Source organism: Macaca thibetana, chromosome 4, assembly GCF_024542745.1.
Source record: "Macaca thibetana thibetana isolate TM-01 chromosome 4, ASM2454274v1, whole genome shotgun sequence".
Lineage (NCBI taxonomy): Eukaryota > Metazoa > Chordata > Mammalia > Primates > Cercopithecidae > Macaca > Macaca thibetana.
Window position 1 is genome coordinate 85033982 of NC_065581.1, and position 26777 is coordinate 85060758.

Sequence of the window (26777 nt, forward strand, 5' to 3'; positions counted from 1 at the left end):
GGATATGCATGCATATGAAAGGAAAATGAGAGATGTTTTTCCCTCAGAAGAGAACCATTTTTGCCCATCACCACATATCAGACTAAAGAAACAAGGATAGTTTCTTTAAACTTAATGTCATACCCTATTCCAGCTAGTAACACATTCATTTGAATTAAGTTTTAAAAATAAAACTCCAATCAGCAGTCACAGCCAAGGCAGTATTTCAATCAAAAGATTTTTTGAAAAGTGGTTGATTAAAAAATAAGTTCAGAAATATAAAGAAGTAGGATAGTTTAAAAAATCCCTGTGAGACTTAGAAATGATATTTTAGAACTAAAGACAAGGAAAAAATTGAAATGTTCAAGTACTTCAAGGGTGCAAAATTCTTAAAGACATTAATGATTATTATGGCTTTAATATTTAATCCCCCCTTGGACCAATATTATTCTCCCCCATAAATGATCATAATAAGAGAATGATCACTTCTGCAGATCATCTAAAGGCAGAGGAGATGTGACTTTTAGGGGACAGGGAGGAGGATAAACTAAAAGATACCAACCCCTTCCCTAAAAAAAAATTCCTCACCAGTCCTTGAAATTTTAGCCTTTACGTTTATGTTTTTAAGTTGAGTTATTTTATCTCTCCAAAGCCTCATCAAAAATGGATCTACCCTTAAATGTTAACACTCATTGAGCAAGGGGTTCTCAAACTTTAATATGTAGGAGAAGCACCTGGGGAGCTGGGTGGTGATAAAGATGCTTGGGTTTGGCCTCAGAGATTCTGATTTGGTATTTGTGGAGGGGGGTTTAGGGATCTGCTTTTCTTTCTTTTTAAAACATCGTCTTTATTTTTTTAGAGCAGTTTTAAGTTCACAACAATTGATAAGAAGGTATGGAGACTGCCTATATACTGCCTGCCCAAACACGTACATAGCCCTTTCCATTATCAACATCCCCCATCTGTACCTTTGTTACAATTGATGAACCTACATTGACACATCATTATCATCTGAAGTCCATAGTTTACTTTAGGATTCACTCTTAATGTTGTACATTCTATGGGCTTGAATAAATGTATGTGTATCCACCAGCACAGTATCATACGATACAGTTTCACTGCCCTTAAAATCCGCTGTTAACAAGTTTTCAGGTGAACTCCTGCCCTTGACCATGAACAGGTCACAGTCATAAGCAATTTTTTTTTAAGTAAAGAAGTGGAGAAGTAGGGAGAGTATAGCAAGAAACAAGGCATAGGAGACAATATGAGGAGCCTGGCTAGAGCAGTGGAGACTCAACTTAGGGCAAATAAGGAAATACTTGAGGATCCTGGAAAATAGTGACAAATTATTCCACCAATGTCTTTTTATAAAAGCTATGCAAATCACCCACAGACATGAAACTTGAGTCCACAAATTTATTAATTAAAAAGTTTCATCTGTATCCATATTACTTCCCCATTCCCCCCACCGAACCCTGCCAACACACACACACACACACACACACACACACACACACACCATTCATTGCAGTTGTTTGGCATATTAGGTTCTAATTTTCCCTGCCTCTCTTAGGGTCACCTATAGGTGAGGCTGTTCTTAATGATCATGTCTACATGATGTTGAACATCCAGCTGAAAATAGGGAAGAAAAAAATCAATAAAGCTGGTTACTTGAAATTATATGGACAATTCATTTTACTCCTTGTGTCCCCCAAAATTTATAGATTTCAACCTTTTTTTTGCCACTGATTTTTGTTTAAACTTCATGATATTAACCTCAGGCAATAAATTACCCCAATATTGACAACCTAAGGGGATGCTTTCCCTTTTCCTGGTTGATTCCTTGAGAGTGAGAGTGATTGGGGGGAAAAGGCATTTCTGAGCTCCTGTCGTGGGTTCAACCACAGCATTTTTAGTTATGCCTTCTTTACTCGAAATTCCATAATGTAAAGTGTGAAAACCCATCCAAATCATAGGGAATGGGAACACTGCCCACTTTTCTTTCTAAAAGATTATAATTGCCAAAGCAATAAACTCTATTATAGACAATTCAGAAGTGAACAACAACAAAAAATGTCAGACATAGTAGAGATACTCCTGTTAGCCTTCTGGCATGTTTCTTTTTGTCTTTTTTGCTTGTTTCTATGCATGTATTATATATATTTTAATAACAACATAGCATTATGTCATACTGACAGTTTCAAAACTTGCTTTTCCCAGTTAACAATACTTCATGAGCGTGTACCTATATTGATAAGTGTTCTATGCATGATTTGTAATGGCTACATTTATTTCCCAGGCTCTGGATATAGTACAATTTATTTAACCATTCTTCTTCTGCTAGCTATTTAGGTGGTATTTAGTTGGTGTATTTTCTTCATGTTGTAAATAATGCTCCAGTGAACAAGGTGGGACATAAATCTTTGTGTACCTCTCTGATTATTCCTTAGGGCAAATTTCTAAAAGTGGAATTTCTGGAACAAATTTTATGCATGACTTTAATGCTTTAGAAATATATTGTCAAATTTCCCTCCAGAAATAATGTAGTAATTTACACTCACACCAGCAGTGTGTGAGTGACTGTTTCCCTGGACCCTTACAGGGAATTGTTATTTTAAAACATCTTTGCCAATTTCTACTTTTAAATTTATGATAATTGTTATTAATGCCCTGAAAAGGTCTCTTTTTAACAAATCTATTGATTTCTAACACATATTGCCATTGATAATCAAATATAAAATATCAAATATAATTGACTCCTGGTTTATCCACTGGATCAGTGGTTGACAGACTTTTTCTGGAAAGGACCAGATAATAAATATTTTATACTTTGTGGGCCATCTGGTTTCTGTTTCAACTACCCAACTCAGATGTTGCAGTGCAAAAGCAGCCACAGGCAATACAAAAATCAATGAGCATGGCTGTGGTCCAATAAAACTTTATTTACCAAACAGGCAGAGTGTCGGATTTTGCACGTGGGCCATAGTTTGCTGGCCCCTGCTTTAGGCATAATGAAAACTTGTTATGTGTTAGCTACTGTCCTAGATACTAGAGCATAGAATCTAGTACAGAAAAGAATCTGGTGAGCAGAAATGATAAGGAGTGTGACAAATATTATGATAAACAGATGCCCAGGTGCTAAGGGTATCAGACAACAGGAAAGAGTCAGGCCTTGAACGTCAAGTAGATGTTAGCCAAATGAAGCTAGGAAGGTTTGGAATGTAGGGGCATAGAGTGGCATGCAGGACATCCAAGGAAGAGAAAATAGCAAGCATGTGCAAGGCCCGAAAGTATAAGAACAAATTCCACAACCTATACCTAGTATCCTGCACATGAGTAGAGATCAGGTAGTGTTCATTAGAGTTCTCTAGAGAAACCAAAGCAATAGGAAATTTTACATATATGTGTGTGTGTGTGCGTGTGTGTATATATATATCTGTTAGTATATCTCTATCTCTGTATCTATCTAAAGATTTATTATGAGGAATTGGCTCATACAATTATGGAGGCTGGGAAGTCTCATGATCTGTCATCTGGAAACTGGAGATCTAGATAAGCCAGGGGTGTAGTTCTAGTCCAAGTCTGAAGGCTTACAACCAAGGGCACCAGTGGTGTAAGTACCAGTCTGAGGGCAGGAGAAGACCAGTGTCCCAACTCGGCAGTCAGGAAGAGAGAGCAGATTCTCCCTTACTCCACCCTTTTGTTCTATTCAATCTCTCAACAGATTAAATGATGCCCAATGCCCACTTGCAATGCAGAGGGTAATCTTTACTCGGTTTACTGATTTAATGCTAATTTCATCCAAAAATACCCTCATAGATACAGCTAGAAATAATTTTTAACCAAATATCTGAGCATCCCGTGACCCAATCAAGTTGACTTGTAAATTAACCATCACAAATAGAAAATCAGTGGAAGACAAAGCTGAAGAGGGGAGAGGATCAGACTGTGCAGGGCTCCATAGCCATACCAAGGAGTTTGCATATACCTTGAAGGTGTTGGAGGCCCATGGGTGGATTATAAGCTAAGAAATAACATTACCAGATTTCAGTTAAAAAATATTCTTTAGCTGGGAGGAAAGTGCAGGTCTGCAAACAGAAACTTCTAGTCCTGCTCAACCCCAGTGGCCAAGTATTAACTCCACCAAGCCTCAGTGCTCTGCTCAAGGCTCTCTCAAGCTACAGGGCAAGTGTATATCCATGAACATCTGTGGAGCATAGCCTCTGGCTCTGCTCATCCTGAGTGGTTCCACAGCAACCCCAGAGACCTTGCCCAACCTTGGAACTTAGGATGCAGCCTTGTCCAACTACAGATTACAAACAGTGATGTCATCCAGCCAGGGATGACAGCCTGCAACCCAGGCTGATCAGAGGCAATTGTAGAGTCCACTCAGCAGTCTTGCCTTATCAGAATCCAGCCATTGGTCTCACCAGACTGTAGAGCACATCCAGTAGTTCTGCTCAACTTCAGAACACAGGCAGTGGTTCAGCCCAACTAGAGAACCCAGCAGCAAGGTCTGCCTACCTGGAGTTGCATCCAATCCCAAGCTAGAATAAATAGTGAAGGTCTATCACCACTGAAGACACCTGGAGGGTGGAAGAGGTGGCCATGTCCTCAAATGTGCTGATACCAGTGCAAGGGCACAAGGATGTTGAAGAACCAGGGAAATATTACACCATCAAAAGAAACTAATAAAGCTCCAATAATGAATCTCAAAGAAATGGAGAGCTATCAAATGACTGACAAACAATTCAGAAAAATCTTCTGAATTCTTTGGGAAACTATAAGAAAATACAAACAGAAATGAAATGAAATTTGGAAAACATTCATGAGCAAAATGCGAAGTTTGATCCCCTTCCCAAAAAACAAAAACAGTAAAAACAAACAAAAAACAAATAGAAATCCTAGAGATTTGTTGAAGAGAACGAAACTTTGCATAATAGGAATTCCAGAAAGAAAAGACAGAGAAAAGGCCCCAAAAGAATATTTTATAAAATAATGGCTGAAAATTCCCAAATTTAAGAACAGATGACAAAATCCGAGCACAGGAAGCTCAGAAGCCTCCAATAAATTTCAATCCATAAAAGAGTTCACCAAGATACATCATTTCAAACTATCAAAAATCAAACACTATAAAAAAATCCTGAAAACAGAAAGAAATAAGAAACATATAATATTGAAGGCAGTCCCAGTATGGCTGTCAGCAGATTTCTCAGCAGAAACCTTGCAAGCCAGTAGAGAGTGGGATGACATATTCATAGTGGTAAAGTTAAAATAAACTACCAAGCAAGAATGCTTTACCTGGAAAAGATATCCTTCAGAAATGAGGGAGAAATAAAAACTTTCCTGATAAACAAAAGCTAAGAGAGTTAATCACCACTAGGCCTGCCTTATTGGAGTTGCTATAGATAATTCTTTAAGTTGAAATAAAAGACTGCTAATAAAATAAAACAGGTAAAAGTAAAAAAACTCAATGGTGTAAGTAATATATAATCATCTATCCTAATACTGTAAAGGTGGAGTATAGACCAATTTAATTTCTACTGTAAGGGTTAAAGATAAAACTATTTAAAAAAACCATAACTAAAATAAATTGTTAAGGCACAAATAACGTAAAGACATAAATTTTGACATCAATGTTATAAAAGGTGGAGGGGAGGGAATAAAAGTGTAGAGTTCCTACATACAATGAAAGGTAAGTTGTTATCAGCTTAAAATAGCCTGTTATAAGAGGTTTTATGTAAGCCTCATGGTAATTACAAAGAAAACATGCATAGTAGTTACAAAAATATAAAAAGAAAGAATTCAAAGCATACTATCTCAGAAAACCTTTAAACCACAAAGAAAAACAGTAAGTGAGGAAGAAACAAATAATCTACAAACAACCAGAAAACAAATGACAAGATAGTAGTAGCAAGTCCTTATTTATATTTATCAGTAGTTACCCTGAATGTAAATCGATTAAATTCTCCAATCAAAAGACATAGCATGACTGAATAGATTAAAAAAACAAACAAACTACATGCTTCCAACAAAGAGATTCACTTTACTAGTAAGGACACACATAAACTGAAAGTGAAGGGATGGGAAAGATATTTCACACACATAGAAATCAAAAGAGAGCAGAGGAAGCTATATTTATGTAAGTCAAAAAACTTAAAAAGAGACAACAAAAGTCATTATATAATGATAAAGGGGTCAATTCATCAAGAGGACATAACAATTGTAAATATGTATGCACCTAATATCAGAGCACCAAAATATATAAAGCAATTACTATATTATCTGAAGGGAGAGATAGAATACAATACCATAATAATAGGGGAACTTAATACCCCACTTTCAATAATGGACAGATCATCGAGACAGAAAATCAATAAGAAAACACTGGACTTGAATTACACTGTAGACTAAATGAATCTAACAGACCTGTACAGAACATTTCATCCAGCAGCAACAGAATACATGTTTTTCTCAAGCAAACATGGATCATTCTCCAGGACAGACCTTATGTTAGGCTATAAAATGAGTCTTACCAAATGTAAGAAGATGGAAATCATATCAATAACTTTTTTCTATCCCAATGGCATGAAACTAGAAATAAATAACAGGAGAAATCTTGGAAAATTAACAAATATGTGAAAAGTAAAAACCATTCTCCTAAACAACTAATTCATCATGTAAGAAATCTAAAATAAAATTTTAAAAATGCCTAAAGACAAATAAAAATGGAAATACAATACAGCAAAACTTATGGGATGCAGCAAAGGAAGTCTTAAAAGGGAAATTTATAGCAATAAACACCAATATCAAAAAGAAGAAAGATCACAAATAAGTAATCTAATGTTATGCCTCAAGGAATTAGAAAAAGAAGAACAAACTAAGCACAAAATTACCTGATGGAAATAAATAACAAAGATCAGAGCAGAAATGAATAAAATAGGGACTAGAAAAACAAGTTGTGTGTGTGTGTGTGTGTGTGTGTGTGTGTGTGTGTGTGTGTGTGTGTCTGTTTAGATGGAGTTTTGCTCTTGTTGCTAGAGTGCAATAGCACGATCTTGGCTCACCACAACCTCTGCCCCCCCCTCCCCAGTTCAAGTGATTCTCCTGCCTCAGCCTCCCAACTAGCTGGGATTACAAGCATGTACCACCATGCCCGGCTAATTTTGTTTTTTTTTTTTTTTTTTTTTTTTTTTTTTTTGAGACGGAGTCTCGCTCTGTCTCCCAGGCTGGAGTGCAGTGGCCGGATCTCAGCTCACTGCAAGCTCCGCCTCCCGGGTTCCCGCCATTCTCCTGCCTCAGCCTCCCGAGTAGCTGGGACTACAGGCGCCCGCCACCTTGCCCGGCTAGTTTAATTTTGTATTTTTAGTAGAGATGGCGTTTCTCCATGTTGGTCAGGCTGGTCTCAAACTCCCGACCTCAGGTGTTCCATCTGTCTTGGCCCCCCAAAGTGCTGAGATTACAGACATGAGACACCGCACCTGGCCAAGAGTTCATGTTTTGAAAAGATAAATAAAATTGACAAACCCCTTAGGTAGACTAACTAGGAAATAAAGAGAACACTCAAACAAATAAAATCAGAAATGAAAGAAGAGACATTACAGATTCCATGGAAATACAAAGGATTATAAGAAGTTACTATGCCAACAAATTGCATAACCTAGAAGAAATGAATACATTCCTAGACACATACAATGTACTGAGACTGAATCATGAAAAAATAGAGAACCTGAACAGACCAATAATGAGTATTGTTTGACAGAACAACAATGAGTGAGAAGATTGAATCAATAATAAAAAGTTTCCATCAAAGAAAAGCCCAGGACCAGATAGTTGAATTCTATCAAACATTTAAAGAACTAATACCAATCTTTCTCAAACTCTTTTGCAAAATTGAAGTGAATGGAATACTTCTCATTTTACAAGGCTAGCATTACCCTGATATCAAGGCCAGACAGGAACACTACAAGAAAGAAAAACTACAGGCCAATACCGCTGATGAACATAAATGCAAAAATATTCAACAGGATATTAGCAAACTGAATTCAACAACATGTTAAAAGAATCAGTCACCATATCAAGTGGGATTTATCCTTTGGATATGAGAATGACTTAACATATGCAAATCAATCAGTGTGATGCATCAAATTAACAAAATGAAGAATAAAAATCATGTGATCATTTCAATAGATGCAGAAAAGGCATTTGAAAAAATTCAACATCCTTTCATGATTAAAAAAAAAAACAACTCATAATGAATTAGGTACAGAGGGAATGTACCTCAACAAAAATTAAAGGCCATATGTGACAAACCTATAGCTAACATCATACTCAACAGCAATAGGTCGAAAGCTGTTCCTCCAAGATCAGAGATAAGACAAGCATGCCCACTCTCCTAATTTCTTTTCAGTGTCGTACTGGATATCCTAGCCAGAGCCACTAGGCAAGAGAAAGAAATAAAAGACATTCTAATAGAAAGAGAATAAGCAAAATTTTATCTCTGTTTGCTGATGACATGATCTTATGTATGGAAAACCCTAAAAGCTCTACTAAAAAACTGTTAGAACTGATAAAGGAATTCAGTAAAACTGCAGAATACTAAATCATTATACAAAAATCAGTAGCATTTCTATACATTAACAACAAACCACCTGAAAAGGAAATTAATCCCATTTACAATAGCAAAAACAGCAACAAAAATACTTAGGGGTGGAAAATTTAAGCAAGGAGGTGAAAGATCTGTATTCTGGCTGGGCGCGGTGGCTCACGCCTGTAATCCCAGCACTTTGGGTGGCTAAGGTGGGTGGATCACGAGGTCAGGAGATAGAGACCATCCTGGCTAACACGGTGAAACCCCATCTGTACTAAAAATACAAAAAATTAGCCGGGCATGCTGGCAGGCGCCTGTAGTCCCAGCTACTCGGGAGGCTGAGGCAGGAGAATGGCGTGAACCTGGGAGGCGGAGCTTGCAGTGAGCCGAGATCGCGCCACTGCACTCCAGCCTGGGGGACCCAGCGAGACTCTGTCTCAAAAAAAAAAAAAAAAAAAAAAAAAAAAAAAAAAAATCTGTATACTGTGAACTATAAAACACTGCTGAAAGAAATCGAATAAAACACAAATAAATGGAAAGACATCCTGTGTTCATGGACTGAAAGAATCAATATTGTTAAAATGACTATATTACCCAAAGCAATCTACAAGTTTAATGCAACCCCTATCAAAACTCCAATATCATTTTTCACAAAAATAGAAAAAGACAGTCATTAAATTCTTACGGAGCTACAAAAGGCCCTAAATATCTAAAGCAATCTTGAGTAAAAAGAACAAAACTGGGCACATCACACTCCCTGATTTCAAAATATATTATAAGGCTATTTTAACCAAACGGCTGGCATAATAGCACGTATCAACCAATAGAACAGTGCACAAAGCATAAAAATAAGTCCACATATTTACAGTCAATTGATCTTCCACAAAGGTGCTAAGAACACATAATGGGGAAAGGACAGCTTCTTCTATAAATGGTCATAGGAGAACTGGATATCCACATCCAGAAGAATGAAATTGGATCCTTATTTCATATCATATATGAAAATCAACTCACAGTGAATTAAAGACCTAAATATAAGACCTGAAGCTGTAAAGCTACTAGAAGAAAGCATAGGGGGAAAGCTCTACAACATTAATCTGAGCAATAATTTTTTATATATGATTCTGAAAGCACAGGAAATAAAAGCAAAAGTAGACAAATGGACTATATTAAACTAAAAAGCTTCTGCACAGCAAAGGAAACAACTAGCAAAATAAAGAGACAACACACAGAGTGGGAGAAAGTATTTACAAACTATACATCTGAGAAAGAGTTAATATCCAAAATATATAAGAAACCCAAACAACTCAATAGCAAGAAAACAACCTGATGAAAAAGTGGGCACATATTCCTATACATGAATAACAGTCAAGCTGCGATCCAAATCAGGAACATACTCCCATTCACAGTTGCCACAAAAAGAATAAAATACCTAGTAATACAGCTTACCAGGGAGGTGAAAGATCACTACAAAGAGAACTACAAAACACTTCTCAAAGATATCAGAGATGACACAAACAAAAGGAAAAACATTCCATGCTCATGGATAGGCAGAATCAATATCATTAAAATGGCCATGTTGCCTAAAACAATTTACAGATTCAATGCTATTCCTATTAAACTACCATTAAGATTCTTCACAGAACTAGAAATAACTATTTTAAAATTCATATAGAATTGAAAAAATGCAAAAGGCAATCCTAAGCAAAAAGAACAAAACTGGAGGCATGATACTACCCAACTTCAAACTATACTACAGGGCTATAGTAACCAAAACAGCATGGTTTTGGTACAAAAACAGACGCATAGACTAGTGGAACAGAATAGAGAACCCAGAAATAAGGCTGCACACTTACAACTATCTGATTTTCGACAACCATAACAAAAGCAAGCAATGACGAAAGAGTTCCCTGTTTAATAAATGGTGCTGGGATATAACTGGCTAGCCATATGCAGAAGATTGAAACTGAGCCCCTTTCTTAAACTGTATACAAAAATTAACTCAAGATCGATTAAAGACTTAAATATAAAACCTAAAGCTATAAAAATTCTGGAAGACAACCTAGGCAATACCATTTAGAACACAGGCATGGGCAAAGATTTCATGATGAAGACTCCAAAAGCAATTGCAACAAAAGCAAAAATTGACAAATGGATCTAATTAGACAAGAGCTTCTGCACAGCAAAATAAACTGTCAACAGAGTAAACAGACAACTTACAGAATGGGAGAAAATTTCTGCAAACTATGCATCTGACAAAGGTCTAATATTCAGCATCTCTAAGGTACTTAGCAAATTTACATGAAAAAAAAAACCAACCCCATAAAAAAGTGGACAAGGGACATGAACAGACACTTCTTAAAAGAAGACATGCATGTGGGGCCAACAATCATATAAAAAAGTGCTCAACATCACTGATCATTAGAGAAACGCAAATCAAAACCACAATGAGATACCATCTCACACCAGTCAGAATGGCTATGATTAAAAAGTAAAAAAATAACAGATGCTGGCAAGGTTATAGAGAAAAAGGAACGCTTATATACTGTTGGTGGGAGTGTAAATTAGTTCAATTGTTGTGGAAGACAACGTGACAATTCCTCAAAGACCTAAAAATAGAAATACCATTTGGTCCAAGAATTCCATTAGCAGGTATATACCCAAAGGAATATAAATCATTCTTTTATAAAGACACATGCATGTGTATGTTCACTGCAGCACTATTCACAATAGCAAACAATGGAATCAACCTAAATGCCCATCAATGGCAGACTGGATAAAGAAAATGTGGTACATATATACCATGGAATACTAGGCAGCCATATAAAAGAATGAGATCACGTCCTTTGCAGGGACATGGATGAAGCTGGAGAATATTATCCTTAGCAGATTAATTCAGGAACAGGAAACCAAATACTGCATGTTCTCATTTGTAAGTGGGAGCTAAATGATGAGAACACATGGACACATAGAGGGGAACAACACATACTGGGGCCTATCAGAGGGTGGAGGCTTGGAGGGACAAGGATCAGGAAAAATAGCTAATGGATCCTAGGCTTAATACCTGGGTGATGAAATAATCCGTACAACAACCCCCCACGACACAAGTTTACCTATGTAACAAGCCTGCACATGCACACCTGAACTTAAAAGTTAATATTTTTTTTCAAAGGGGAAAAAGGTGGGTAAAGGACCTGAACAGACATTTCTCAAAAGAAGACATACAAATAGGTACATGAAAAAATGCTCAGTATCACTAATCATCAGGGAAATGCATATTAAAATTGCAATGAGATATCACCTTACACGTGTTAGAATGGCTGTTATCAAAAAGATGAAAGATAACAAGTATTGGTGAGTCTGCAGAGCAAAGGGAACCCTTGTGCATTGTTGCTGGGTATGTAACAACCATTGTACATTGTTATTGGGTATGTGATAGTACAGCTATTATAGAAAACAGTATGGAGGTTCCTTACAAAAACCAAAAATAGAACTATATGATCCAGCAATCTCATATTTGAGTATATATCCAAAGGAAATGAAATCAGTATGGTGCAGGGATATCTGCACTCCCATGTTCATTGCAGATTATTTACAATAGCTGAGATACGGAATCAACCTAAGTACCCATCAATGGATCCACAGCTGAAGAAAATGTGGTATATATATACAATGAGAGATTATTCAGCGTTTCAAAAAAGGAAATTCTCTTATTTGTGACCATATGGATGAACTTGGAGGACATTATGCGAAGTGAAATAAGCCAGGCACAGAAAGACAAATGATCTTACTTATATGTGGAAACTTAAAAAGTCTAACTCCTGAACATAGCATAAAATGATGGTTACCAAAGGCTGGGGGGAAGGGGGAGAAAATGGGAAGTTGTTAGTCAAAGGGTACAAAGTTTCAGTTAGTAGGAATAAGTTTTGAGATCTATTGCATGGCAGGGTGACTAGAGTCAATAATAATGTACTATATATTTCAAAGTAAGACTAAATTAAAAAATGACTCAGCACAAAAAATGATAAGTGAGGTGATGGATATGTTAATTAGCTGGATTTAATTATTCCAGTTTGTGTATAAATATGAAAACATCACATTGTGCCTCACAAACGTATAAAATTATGAATTTTTAATGAAAAATATTCATTTTTAAAAATACTTCAGTGATTGTATTAAAGTCATATAAGAGATTATAAACATTTCCTATTAACATTAGGAAAAGCTAGATGAATGGCTTATGGGAACTCTGTACTGATTCTGCAACTTCTCTGTAAGTCTAAAATTATTTCAAAATTGGAAGTTAAAAATATCCTTTTGGCAGCAGTGTGGAGGATGAAGTAGAGAAGTAGGCTGGAGGGGGGTATTGTGGTAATCTGGGGTGAGGAAGGTCTGAAATCAGATCACAGCAGAAGGCCTGGAGGAGACAAGAGGGTGGATGAGAGAAATTTAGGAGTGAGGAGAGTCAGGATTCAGTGACTGGATGAGGTTGGAGATGGAGCCATTACAGGGACAAGGCTTGCACGAAATGATAATATTCTTCCTTTAGCAGGAGAAAGAAATTTAACTTTGAACCAGATGTGAGATAAGACCAAATGTTAGAGGGTGTTTGAAGAAATTGAATGACTCCCTTCTAGCTGAGTAAGATTTTCAAGTGAAGTGTAACTCAGTGTCCAACCCTCTACCAAAAGAGAATACACAGCAGGACAGCTGCTTTCAAGACCAGAGGAGGTGGCCAGGGCTTTTTATGTGAGCACTATGAATTTGTGTATGAAGTAGGAATAGTGTGAGAGGAGTCACCAGACCCTACAGGAACTCGCAAATTTTCAGGTCTGTGATGTTTCAGGGAACCCTGAATGCTTCTTTGAAAATGATTGAATTTATACAGTAGCCTTAAGAAAGATTCATGAAGCGAGTGTTGTGTTAAACTCTAGTCTCAGAGTGTTAGTTCTAAATGATTCCCAGCCCTGGGTAAAATCCCTTAATGGTTTTTTTTCTTTATCATTTGATCAACTGCAGTGACCTAAAGCTATCAGCTAGATTGAATTTTAGAGGGTTACTCTTCCTCAAGGAAGACAGGTGGAAATATGCCTTACAAAGCCATTTCTCAGGGATCATTTATTTTCTCCTTTAATTCATGACTGGCTATTTGATGGTAAGCTAATTGGCTGAACGTGAAATATTTAGATGTTTTGTTTCATATGATATCCCAAACTGGTTTATCTTACAGGCTGAATTTACTGAATTAATCAATTATGTGACTGTCATCCAATTATTTTTCTGTCAACCATTCCAAAAGTGTGAACATTTTCAATAACACTAAGAATTACTTTGAAAAGTTTGATGTAGTTTGTCTTGTAAAGGGTGCTTCAAAGGAGATAAGAATCTAAACATATATTAAAAATGTAAATCCTGTATTTCACATTATATTATCGGGTGCATTTTTCTAATGATTTAAGAGATTAGATGAAAACTACTTCGGAAGCTATTGTTTCCCAAATCTTAGGCTTGGTAATAAGAGAAGACGGAAACACAGTCAATTAAGAATGCTTTCTAGCCAGGAACAGTGTATCATGCCTGTAATCCCAGCACTTTGGGAGGCTGAGGCGGGTAGATCACCAGGTCAGGAGTTCAAGACCAGCCTGGCCAACATGGTGAAACCCCATCTCTACTAAAAATACAAAAATTAGCTGGGTGCAGTAGCAGGTGCCTCTAATCCCAGCTACTTGGGAAGTTGAGGCAGGAGAATCGCTTGTACCCGGGGGCAGAGGTTAGAGTGAGCTGGGTGAGACCCCATCTCAAAAAAAAAAAAAAGGCTTTCTGTGTGCATAAGACTGTAGATGTCATGAAGAGAGTAAGATAAAAGAGAAGAAAGAAAAAAATCAAAATGAAAGAAAGCATTGTCCTGGCCCTCCAGGAATTATAAACAATAAAATGAAAGCATAGTTGTCTATCTTACCTGTCTATATAGAGAGAAAAATAGAACGGTGATTTCAGGATCAAGGGAAATACAAATTGAACATTTTGAAAGTATGCATTTAAGTGCTAAATAGGAGCTGGGTGTGATGGCTCACACCTGTAATCCCAGCACTTTGTGAGGCCAAGGTGGGCAGATCACTTGAGGACAGCAATTCGAGACAAGCCTGGTCAACATGGTGGAACCCCATTCCTACTAAAAAAAAAAAAAAAAAAAAAAATTAGCCAGGCATGGTGGCAGGCACCTGTAATCCCAGCTACTCAGGAGGCTGTGGCAGGAGAATCGCATGAACCCAGGAGGCGGAGTTTTCAGTGAGCCAAGATTGCTCTACTGCACTCCAGCCTGGGTGACAGAGCGAGGCTCCATCTCAAAAAAAAAGTGCTAAACAGGAACATATTTATAAACACCCACAATGATAATGCCTTTTTGTTTTCTAAGGTACAAAGAAGGTGATAAAATGTAGTCACGAAAAGTCAGATGAAAACACAAGCCTCCAGGAAAGTTGCAGCCAACCAATTTCACAATCTTGTTCCAGGAATGCCTGACCCAGGTAATAACTTTGATTCACAACTAAGCCATTAGAAGAAGGAGCTATGGAAATTATTCTAATGGACAATATAGTTGTTTGAATTTTTACATCGGAATTGTCTGAATCTCCATCTCCCTAAGGGAGACACTTCGGAGCCAGTCATAGTGACAACTGTAGTACTGAAACCTGTGTTGTCCTGCCACTAAACTGTAAAATGCAAGGTGTTTGGAAGACTAACACATAAACTGGCCCCAACTGGTCAGGATGATTGTTTTCCTATCTTTTCTCACCATGTTGTAGTCTATCAAAAAGAGCTGTTGTCTGCTTCTGGATAGAAAAAAAGAAGTTTTTTGACAGGCCATCACAAAACAACTATTTTAAAATGAGCAGTAGATTTTAATCTTAGTAGACTAAGGATGGCTTTTGTCACACACTTTTGACTACCTAAATTGAAGGCTTTCAAAAGGAAAACATTCAAAAGAACCCCCAGTGAGTCAGCAAAGACTTTGAAAAGATTGTGTATATTTTCTAAAGCATATTTAAAAAAAAATCATGTACAGGGGGAAAGTGTAGAACATGTACCCACAAGAGCTAAATTTAAAAAGTGTGCGTACAGTGAACACATGCGTAGCATATGGATGCGACTGACGGAAGAGGGCCTGGCCTCCATTCAAGACACCACTCACAGCAGATGCACCATCATAAATTTGAGCTACACAGCCACATCCTCGCTGGTCAGGTTCCAGTCAGTTGTTTTTGAATCCAGTATGGTTAATGCACCCTCAAACTCCAGCTTTCGTTTTGGTAGGAGGGAAGAGAAATTCCTATGTGAAAAAGCCAAATTACACATATCCCAGACTGATAAATAGTCATTCATTCCTTACCTCTTGTGAGACTTTGGCAAGTAAAATCCCTGGCAACTTTTCATTTCAGCTTTTTAGCCTAACAGATTTTGCCCATTGTCTGTCATCTGATTCCAGCACACATCAAGGATGGACAGTCAGACTTGATAGGATTACCACATTTTCTAGTATTAAATCATATTTCTCAAATTAAAAGGCTCTGAATATAACAAGTAGTAAGAAAACCCCTCCTACTTTTCCTTTTGTGGTCTCCCCCACCCCCCAAAAAAGTACTACATTCATTTATTTGCTGATGGGGTTCTTGGGTGTTCACTTAAAATGGTGACACAGGTGCTGAAACATTTTTAGCATATTTGTGAAATATGTAAGTATTTTATATTTCAAATCAAATATTTGAATTCTCTCTCTATGGACCTAAAGATGAAGTAGTTTATTACAGTTTTCTGCAGATTCATGCAATAACTGAGGACTTTGATGATGAAAGGTGCAGCGTTCAGCCAGACCAGCAACTGGTGAAAAGTACCATCTCCACAAATCAAATAGATGGTCATCTTCGGTCCTCACTGGATGGGTAGAGCAGATGTTGGTAAGGAGGGGCCTGCTTTGCACAATCCTTTGGACAAATAATTTGATAACTTTGGCAGAATTGAATCTACTAATTTGATTCTTAGAATTCTAGGTGGTGGAACAGTAGCAGATGCCTCACAAAATATTAGCATCCATGTTTAACTGCTCCTCATCACATCCTCTTCACTCCTCTTTGGGGAGCTTCATTTTAAATTAGATGCAGCTGCAGAGTGAAAGATTTCTTTCATGTTCCTATTTAGTATGAAAACAATAGCAAAAATAAACATTCAATTTCCTAACTTTTAGGAATTCTTCCTTTGACTTTGATTTTTTTTTTTTTTTTTTTTAATGGGAGAGGGAAAGTTTGATCAGGGTGCTGTTTTAAAGACCATCTAACAGAAATTCCATGGAGAACTATTCATTTTTCACATTCCTCCAGCAAAATTCACTAAACGTGCCTGAGGTGCTCATTTCAAAAACTGCATATAAGCAGGTTATTTTCTCTTATTCTGACAAGTTTCAATCACATGTTTATTTCATTTGATTCATTTTAGTGAAGTGGACATTAATCCTACTTTGTTTAATTTCATTGCTCAAGGAATTAATGTGTCATTTGTTGGTTACTAGGTTTCAAAAGAGAAGGGAAAACACTTGGAAAAAATGGAAGTTTCATCTCTGGCCTGCCTTACAGCTTCTGGCATATTTTCAGATGCCAACAAGTAATGTCAAAGAAACAGCTGTTACAGTGATCCTGCTTAACAGCCATAAAGGAATGAAGATTTCCACAGAGAGCTTTGTGAGTATACCTGGCATGTGTATCATTGTTTGAGTTATTTCCAATTGATAATCAGAGAAATTTAATTCTCCTTTCTCTCTTTCTCATTCTCCTCTTGCCCTGAGTTTTCTTTTCTTTGTCATGGCCTTACAAGTTGCAAAGAATTGCTGTTTTTCAGCTCCCTACAGTGAAGTAGTGGGAAACAGGAAGTTTACTCTCTTTGTGTCATTTGGAATAACTCATTCTGGAGTTTGTTTCTTGAGTTACATTTGCCTATAGCTTCAAAGTGATCTAAAGGGCAAACCAGGAAGGGAAAGCCTAGAATAGCCTCTTTGTCTGGGGCCTTTCAAATCTCTGCAGTCATTAATACTTTATCGACTACCTGTGGAATAAGAAATGTCTGGGTTGGCTGCTTCTAGCAAAAAAAAGTTTCTTTTCCCTTCAGGTCAGTCTCCACGGAGCTGCCATTTCCTGCTGACTGAGAGACAAGATGCAGTGCCAGATTGTCATTTAGTTTAACTCCATGGAAATGAGGCAAGGGAATCTGACCGTGACTAAACCTTTGCATCCAGCAAAAGAACACAGGGCAATCAAGGAAACCTTCTGCTGGCCCTCAGAGGACAGACTGTTGGTAAGTTTGCAAGACGTGTTAGGCTGGCAGAGGGGGAGTCCCGAGGAACACAGAGGTGACAAAAACTCTTAGCATTCATTTATTCAGACCTTTCATTAAGCCAGAATCGAAGCACTTCCTCTAAGAAGGCTGCCCTAAAGATATGGCTTTTATGACCAGGAAAAGGTAAACAGAAAAACAGACCCACCAGCCAGCAGAGGAATGACTAACCACAATGCTCAGGAGAGGTCTAGCACAACTCAACTATTCCAGCTGTTTTCCTGACTTCTGTGTGTGTACATACATATACATGTACACACACACACACACACACATACCCCTTTGTCAACCTTAGTTTTGCAAGTCTCTTGTTCAATTGCTTGTACAGGACTTAGAGGAAAGAGAAATGAGCATCAAAATAAACTTCTTTCTTTCTCTCTTTCTCTCCAGTTCTTAATTCTTAAATTGCCTAGTTTAAATGAAAAATTTTAAAAGACAAATTTACTTACAGCAATAATAGCAACTTAAAAAAATTTGTAAAGTATCTTTTAAAATTCATTATAAAAGCATATTTTGCATGTAAATTTTGCAGATAGATTTTAAAAATTTCTGGGTTCCCCAAAACATTTTTGTCTTCTCACATTTGCTTGTAATATGTGTAAAAGCAATGTGGACCTAGCCGTTAAGTGCACCTAGACCTAAAAGTGTCTTATGGTTCAAGTTTTGTGGGTTGAAATTTAAATTTCCAGAAATTATCTTGCTCACAGTCTAATTTCTGTTAGGCACCAAGTTAATTTCTTACAGGTCTCAGGTTTGTGGCTTCATGCTGATTTGTCAGGCTGCTGGTGTCGTATTGATTAAGTAGTTATATTCTTAAGGACTTTTCAACTAATAGCAAATTTATATTTATTAGTTAGCTGGACAGAATAGGAATACTCAGCATGTTGCCCAAGTTTCAGTTTAGCACTTCATTTTGCAAACTCTTTTACACTGCTATTTTTGCAAATTATTTCTCACAACAGTCCTGTGAGATAGGCTAACGATGTTGTCCGGAAGCTGTCTGGGTTTTAGAAAGGGTACATGATGTGTCCTGAGACAGCAGCAGAGCCAAGATTAGAATTCGCAGTTCCTGGGGCTCAGGCAGCCACGCCTTGCCACCCATTCAGTATGTACACCCCCTTCTTTTAATTATATTAAGTTTCGGTGCCACTGCAGAGTAACAGATTAAGATAAAATAACACCGTTCAAATGGAAATGGAGTCCATGTCTGTAAAGGCAGAGTGTGGTGTTCAGCGGCCTGAGTGGTGCCTCTTGAAGGGCTGAATGCTCCCTTTCCTCTGGAGCCCCCTAGAGAAATGGCTCCCTGACAAGCTCTTTCTAGTTCTCTTCTGAGTCAGGCTGTTTGAACTGAAAGATTATTTAGTTCAACTCCTTGTTTTGCAGACAAAGAAAGTCCGGTCCGGAGAGATTGAATTTTGCCCAAAGTCTCAACGCAAAATTGGGTCATTGTCATGGGAAGAACCTGTTCCCTGAACTACCCTATTTCTCAAAACTGGCTCCTGAACCACTTTCCATGGAGTTAGAAAGTGAATAGAGGTATCAGTCAATGTCCATACAGCATGAATTTGGGGGCTTTTCTGATTTAAAGGAAGCCTAGAGCTTGACGTAGCTTGTAGACAGAAGATTAGATTAAAGTAAAAGAACTGATAGTATTTTCTATTTCACCAAGTAATATTGAGAGGTGACAGGGTGCTGGCAGCCCTCGCATCCCTTGCTCGCTCTGGGCGCCTCATCAGCCTCGGCGCCCACTCTGGCCACGCTTGAGGAGCCCTTCAGCCCACCGCTGCACTGTGGGAGCCCCTCTTTGAACTGGCTGAGGCGGGAGCCGGCTCCCTTTGTTTGCCGGGAGGTGTGGAGGGAGAGGCACGGGCGGGAACCTGGGGGGCACGTGGCGCTTGCGGGCCAGCGAGTTCTGAGTGGGCGTGGGCTCAGTGGGCCCCCACACTCGGAGCAGCTGGCCGGGGCCAGACAGTGATGGGCTTAGCACCCGGGCCAGCAGCTGCAGAGGGTGCGCAAGGTCCCCCAGCAGTGCCAGCCTGCCGGCGCTGCACTCGAATTCTCCCTGGGCCTCAGCTGCCTCCCCGCGGGGCAGGGCTTGGGACCTGCAACCCGACATGCCTGAGCCTCCCTGCTGCCTTGGGCTGCTGCGTGGCTGGAGCCTCCCAGATGAGCGCCGCCCCCTGTTCCCAGCACCCGGTCCCATCAACCACCAGAGGGCTGAGGAGTGCGGGTGCACAGTGCAGGACTGGAGGGCATCTCTGCCTGAGGCCCCTATGCAGGATCCAGTAGTTGAAGCTAGCTGGGCTCCTGAGTCTAGTGGGGACTTGGAGAACCTTTATGTCTAGCTAGGATTGTAAATACACCAATCAGCACTCTGTCTCTGGCTCAAGGTTTTTAAATACACCAATCAGTACCCTGTGTCTAGCTCAAGGTTTGTAAATGCACCAATCAATGCTATGTATCTAGCTAATCTAGTGGGGACTTGGAGAACTTCTCTGCCTAGCACTCTGTGTCTAGCTAAAGGATTGTAAATGCACCAATCAGCACTCTGTGTCTAGCTCAGGGATTGTAAATGCACCAATCAGCAGTCTGTCAAAAGGACCAATCAACTCTCTGTAAAATGGACCAATCAGCAGGATGTGGGTGGGGTTAGATAAGGGAATAAAAGCAAGCTGCCCAGCCATTGGTGCAACTCACTGGGGTCCCCTTCTATACTGTGGAATCTTTGTTCTTTTGCTCTTTACAATAAATCTTTCTGCTGCTCACTGGTTGGGTCCACACCATCCTCATGAGCTGTAACACTCCCCACGACCATCTGCGGCTTCATTCTTGAAGTCAGCGAGACCAAGAACCCACCAATTCCAGACGCAATATTAGCAGCTAATGAGAACTATGTCTACAAAATCCAGAATGAATTGGAGACTTCAAATTGTTATTGCAGATAGCTAAATCAAACTAATTATCCAGGCCTCAAATGAAACTTTGTGGTCTGAATGAGAAGGAGAATAATTTATACTCTAAGTAAATTCTCTTTCTTCATTGTGAGAAATGCACAGTCACCTGTCCAAACCCAAAGAATGGACTCAGTCACGAAGAACAGTGGAAGCAAGACTTTTAATGGTGGTTTTGCGAGATGGGGTGTTTGGTAGGCAGGCATATCTGGGGCAGTTACAGAAGGTAACTTATCTCTTAGCACGCAAGTGCCTCCCCTAGTTCCTCATTGGTTGAGTACTATGGGGTTACAATCTTCCCGGATGTCGCCTGAGTTTCATGATCCCCCTTATGTGGTTATACCCCATCCCCTTCCCTGCTTAAGTTTTGATTTCCCGATAATGAAACCTTCTTCCCTTTTATGGGCTGACCCCTCCTCTACATTCTGTTCACTTACCATGACCTTCTAGGTGCATGAGATGTGTGGTTTGTTACATCCACAGGCTGGCCCACAGTACTTAGATTTATCATGCCTTGAAAATGGACCATTTAAAATGTTTTCTCACATTCGTGATAATCATTAATATGTAAAAATGTTGGGTGAGAAGGCCCACGTTAGAAAAAATAACCGAGTGCAATGCTTGCTTTTGAAAATATATCCTGGGACCAGGACTTCGCATACGTCAGTCATTCACATACCACTGCCACCATTTTTACCATATCTGCATGTTTCCATTAAATTCACTTTTTAATATAAATAAATGTATGAAAAAAGAAAGCTTTGTAAAACTATAAAATGGAAAACCAGTATAATTTTCCAAAATCAATTAAAGTAAATTTGCGATTATAAAAACCTTAAAAAGTTTATGTGTGCTTTATTAGAACCATCTTATGCATGACCAGCAGTGTGTATACTGTGCCTTGGGAGACGTTGATCTAGGCTAGCAGTTATCAATATTTTTTAGAGGTAGGGGGAAGAAACTCAGTAACCATTCTATTTGGCCTCACACAGATATGTAGTTGGAAAAGAAGTATGTTTTCATCATCTTAGAAAACTGTAGATATTCTTCTTTGATACTGCGACAAAGCTCAATAATATAGACTATGAAATGAAATCAATGAACTTTTACTTTAAAATCTATTGGTCTACCTTGCACTTTGAATGAATTTCTTTACCCATGCCTGATTTTATAAAAGGATGTATTGGTTATTTGGAAAACATTGTTTCACTGGGCAATGCAGAGCTTCCAAATTTTGGCAAAAAAATCGCATGTTTTAATATCACCACCAGCCCACGTAAGGAAAGTATTTAAACACTGGAATCCTGTTAATCTCATGGTGGCAGATACAAGTTTCCAAAATTCTAATTTTTACCTGGAAGCTCCCATTTTATTGTTGAGGGCAAATACTGAAAAAATACAGGTTCTTTTTTTCCCTTCAGTTGAGAGGTCCACTTAGTTCATTTTCAATAAAATGTCATTACATACCAAAGTCTCAATAATCATAGTTTGTCTGCAAGTTAAACTTCTTCGAATCAAAGTTTGTAAGCATGAAAATCTTAACAGCAAACTGGTTGGTGCTTTGTGACAGAGGTGGCGAGGTCAGCTGCAACTCAACCACATGGGTGCTTTTCCTTGAGACAACCATTGTACTTTGGTATGAAGCAGTACTTCATGTGTGCACTCCATTTCATCACACAAAATATTTAAAATACGTGTATTCAAGGGTTGAAATTTAATAAAATCAATAACTGCTTCATCAAAGACATTCTTAGTTCAATTGGTGCTTTTTTCCCTTTTTTTTTTTTTTTTTTTTTTACTACCAATGTATGATATTGACGAATACAATGACTATAAGCAAAGTTTGGTGCCACTGCCTTGATGCGTATTAAGGGGCCAGTGGTTTTTTTCACTATTGCTTTAGCACTATCAGTGCAAAAGTCAACCCTGACAGAAAGGCAAATAACGTCTTGGTATTAGTGTGAAAATAGTTCTGATCTCACAAATCCCCTGAAAAGATCTTGTTGACCTTCAAGGATCTGTGGCCACACTTTGAAACCTGCTGTTTAGGCCGATTTGTAAAATTAAAGGAAAATGAAAGGAATCTAATTTATTATACACCTTATAAACACTATGTTATGAACCGAATTGTGTCCTCCCAAAATTTGTACATTGCAGTCCCACCCCCCAGAATTTAACCATATTTAGAGACAAGTCCTTGAAAGAATTTAAAAGGAGGCCATTAGGGTGGGGCCCCAATCCAATATGACTGGTGTCCTTATACAAAGAGGAAAAGACACCAGGGACACAAGGATACAGGGGACAACCATATGAAAAAGCAGCAAGAAGATGGCCATCTGCAAGCTGAGTGGCCTTAGAGGAATCCAGTCCTGCTAGGACCTTGATCTCGGACTTCCAGCCTCCAAAACTGTCAGAAAATACATTTCTGTTGTTTAAGCCACCCACTCTGGGGCATCTCATTATGGCAGCACTAGCAAACTAATACGTATTGACATCATATGATGGCATGATGATACATAAATGATGACATTTATGATGTTATTAGTCATCATAAAAACTTTGAAGTGCATATTGTCGTCCTCATTTTATGGAGGAGGGGGTGGAAGCTCGGGGAAGATAGGTAATTTTCCAAGCTCATGCCACTAAGAGAGGAAAAAGCCAAAATTCAGATGTGACCACAAAGCCAGAGGTCCCAGAGTCAGTGCATGAGTGAGCTCAGATAGAAATTCAGATCCCAGTGCTCCGTCTGTGACATCAAGTCGCCCTGTACAAGTGAGGATGTTGTTTCCTGCTAATGATCCTAATAAATAGAAAACCTAAATTGTAAATAAACAATTTCTACTAACAGTACAATGTAAATACTACTCTAATGAATGATTTTACAAAATTTTATCTCTGCTGTATGGACACTGCATTTTTTGGGAAAAAAAAACAATAATTATAAATAGGCAGAGATCAGTATGACTCAAACACAGAATGTTATCACAAATACAAACTACAAAAACCAATCCTACCCTTCTTTCTCTAATAGACATGTCTGGAGGAACTAAACCAACAACTTAAAGAAATAAATGAATGACCTAACACCTCCTGTTTGAACCTGTGACCTCTCTTTGCCTGTTGTTGTAATGTGCTATTGATTGGCCAGTCAGAAGGGATGCTGTTTCAGCAGCCTGCTATCCATGAGAGAATGACTTCTTTCTCCACTTGGTGTCTCAGTTGACCCCTCAGGAGGTATGGCTGAAAGCTCAGCATCAAATGGCTTTTAACACCTAGGTTTCATTCTGAATCTCCCTCAAGTCCAGCAGTAATGAAGCAATTGTTTGTCCTGCCATAATAAATCTGAATCAAAGTGAAGCCAGTACCCCCTTCCTTCCAGGGAGCAGAGTAGATCAGAGTTTAGACATACCAGGAGCATTTTGTGCAGTGCCCCAATCAGAAGGATGGAAGCTCCATCCTTTGGCAGAGAGCAACTCTGACTGCTTTTCCTGTGCAAGTTGCCATTTGTATTAGAAATTTGACTGCAAAAGAGTTTAAGCATGATTGGTGAATTTCTAATCCTTTATTTCAAGGTTCTTACTTCGGTGATTTTTTTTTTTTTTTTTTTTTTTTTTTTTCATTTAGAATTAACTCAACTGCAAGAAAAAGTGCACATCTACTAAATATCAAGCATTGCATTAGATACCAGGGGTCTTAGGATAAATAGGACATAGATGTTTTTCTCAAAGAACTTTTATTGTCTGTATTGTGTTATCTGAATTCAGAATGCCATTGCCTGATTAGCCTGTTTCATTGTATTTGTAGTATTTGTCAGTGTCAGATAGTCTTTTATTTATTTATTAATGTACTTGTTGTCCATTTCCCCAACCAGAATGAAGCTCCTCAAAGGCATGTATTGTGTCTGTTTTGCTTATCACTGTGTTATCAGACCAGGAATAGTGCCTTGACACAGTGTAGACATCCATTAAGAATGAACAATCTGGCCAGGCGCAGTGGCTCACGCCTGTAATCCCAGCGCTTTGGGAGGCCGAGGCGAGCAGATCACCTGAGGTCGGGAGTTGGAGACCAGCCTGGCCAACATGGTGAAACCCCATCTCTACTAAAAATACAAAAAATTAGTGGGGCACAGTGGTGCATGCCTGTAGTCCCAGCTACTCGGGAGGCTGAGGCAGGAGAATTGCTTGAACCCGGGAGGTGGAGGTTGCAGTGAGCCAAGATCACAACACCATTGCACTCCAGCCTGGGCGACAAGAGCAAAACTCTGTCTCAAAAAAAAAAAAAAAAAAAAACAACAACAACAACAAAAAAAAAAAACAAGAAAAAGAAAAAAGAAATAATTTAGAGCTAACTAACATTGGTACAGTGTACTGGCTAGGTCTGAGTAGTTTGAGAACATTAAGTCTTTTTTTTTCTTCAAAGACAGAAGTATTATGACTAAGTTTAAAGAACAGACACCACCTTACACTATACACTTGTATATTGTTAGAAGAGATTTTGTTTCTAGACCAGCCTGGGCAACATAGTGAGACCCTGCATCTATTAATATTTAAAAAACAAGCAAAAAAACCCACAAAATAACCAAGGGCCTGGCACAGTGGCTCACGCCTGTAATCCTAGCACTTTGGGAGGTCAGAGGCGAGTAGATCACGAGGTTGGGAGATTGAGACCAGCCTGGCCAACATGATGAAACCCCATCTCTACTAAATATACAAAAATTAGCTGGGTGTAGTGGCGTGTGCCTGTAATTTCAGCTATTCAGGAGGCTGAGGCAGGAGAATGGCTTGAACCTGGGAGGCGGAGGTTGCAGCAAGCCAAGATGGTGCCACTGCACTCCAGCCTGGCGACAGAGCGAGACTCCGTCTCAAACAAAACAAAACAAAAAAAACGAAACGAAGAGATTTCAGAATATCTGTGAAAACCCATCTGAAGCCACAGTGTTCTAATAGCTAAAGTGATTTCCACAAATTATCAATGGAGCAAAGAAATTCTTTTCTGAGAATTCTTTCCTGAGAATCTCTTTAACCTACTTCCTTGGTTGATAAAGTAGAAAATGTTTTCATAGGGATGAGCTGTGCAAACTTAATGCCCAAAACATCTGACACTTTTATCTTGAATGACGCAGTAGAATTTAAAGAACTTGTCATCAAGTGGTCTTTGACTAAAACCTCTGTGGAGAGCATCTTTTCCATTTTGAGAAGTTTTACAACCAGAACTGGCTCCCACCTTGCTCATCACTACTTCCGCAAAAATTCTATCTCCCAAGTCACCTTCTCTGCACCTATTGAGGGATATACATCTCCTCATGGTTTTTGGCATTGGAGTAAGAAAATAAACTGGTGATGGGTAATGTGATTTTGTATCCTTGGACCTTTCATCTGTAGTCTTGATTCTGCACACAGAGCATGCACATGCATGTATGCGTGTGGGTGTGGGTAGAGGCATGTGGGTTGGTCTTTTGAAGAATGAGATTCTCTAGTTTTCTGCAGTGGACATTTCCTACCTGTGGCTGGCCCAGATGGTAAGAATACTATGCATCCTTTCTGGCTTTGACTGCTGAGAATGTTACAGTGAGTTCCATTATTTATGCCCTTTTTTTTTTTTTGGAGTATTAAATGTGTCAAATTTGGTGTAGTTAAGAGGCACTTGTAGAAAGTTTTTTTTTTTTTTTTTTTTTTTAAAGGTCTCTGCTTCCTTTAAAGATGCTTCCATAGCAAGTCATAGAAAAAATTCCCAAGTTTCAATGTTGACAGATGGTGCTGCTCTGCAATATAAGCAGCAATGTCCTCACGAGACTATTGATTTTGTTTGTGAAATATAAATCCCTAAACAATGACGGATGGGCTGGTGGGAAGTGCTTCTTTAATAATTCAATAATT